The sequence below is a fragment of the Pteropus alecto genome, unplaced genomic scaffold (genome assembly GCF_000325575.1).
Source record: "Pteropus alecto unplaced genomic scaffold, ASM32557v1 scaffold97, whole genome shotgun sequence".
NCBI lineage: Eukaryota > Metazoa > Chordata > Mammalia > Chiroptera > Pteropodidae > Pteropus > Pteropus alecto.
This window is the reverse complement of record NW_006439713.1, coordinates 1,018,893-1,019,421: the sequence shown is the minus strand read 5'-3', so window position 1 is coordinate 1,019,421 and position 529 is coordinate 1,018,893. Positions and strand designations below refer to the sequence as shown.

The 529-nt window shown below is 69.8% G+C and overlaps 1 protein-coding gene across 1 annotated transcript in view; it reads right to left on the bottom strand.

The window, feature by feature from the left end:
• Positions 1-523, bottom strand: part of ZBTB21 (zinc finger and BTB domain containing 21) — a 19,293-nt gene extending 18,770 nt beyond the window's left edge. The window contains exon 1 of the mRNA XM_015593128.2: positions 412-523. The gene's annotated coding sequence lies outside the window, so the exon portion shown is untranslated. The remainder of the gene's footprint in view (positions 1-411) is intronic.
• Between the last annotated feature and the right edge of the window lie 6 nt (positions 524-529).

Sequence of the window (529 nt, the reverse complement as noted above, 5' to 3'; positions counted from 1 at the left end):
CGGCGGCGCGGGGCCGCTGCACGCGCCCCTGACCGGAAAACGTCCCAACCGCTCGGCGCAGGAGCCCGCGCAGAGGCCCGGCGCGTCCGCCCCCAGGGGCACCTGGCCGGGCGAGGGAAGCCCAGTGAGGGACCGAGCGTGCGCAGTGGCGAGGGCGAGGCCAAGTGCGGGCAAGGAGCATGCGCAGTGTGAAGGCACAATCGGCTACGTGGGAGCCCAGGGCATGCTCGCTGAGAGCCGGGACCCGGCGCACGCGCAGAAGCGCCCGGAGCCCGCAACCCACTGGTGGAGAGAAAAAAGAGAGAAATCACCTCAGAGTTACGTCAGGAAAGGCCGCGTTTTGCGGGGAGGCTGTGGCCTCCCACGGGGCCCCGCAGTTCTCTTAGGGCGAGGGGCGTGACAGTTACTCACCGGCCTTCAGCCCCGAGGCAGGCGCCGGGCCCCTTTCCGCTCACACTCGGCTCGCGCGCGCCGCAGCCGCCGCTGCCGCTGTGATTCCATCCATCTTGAATTTGACGTCATCCCACAC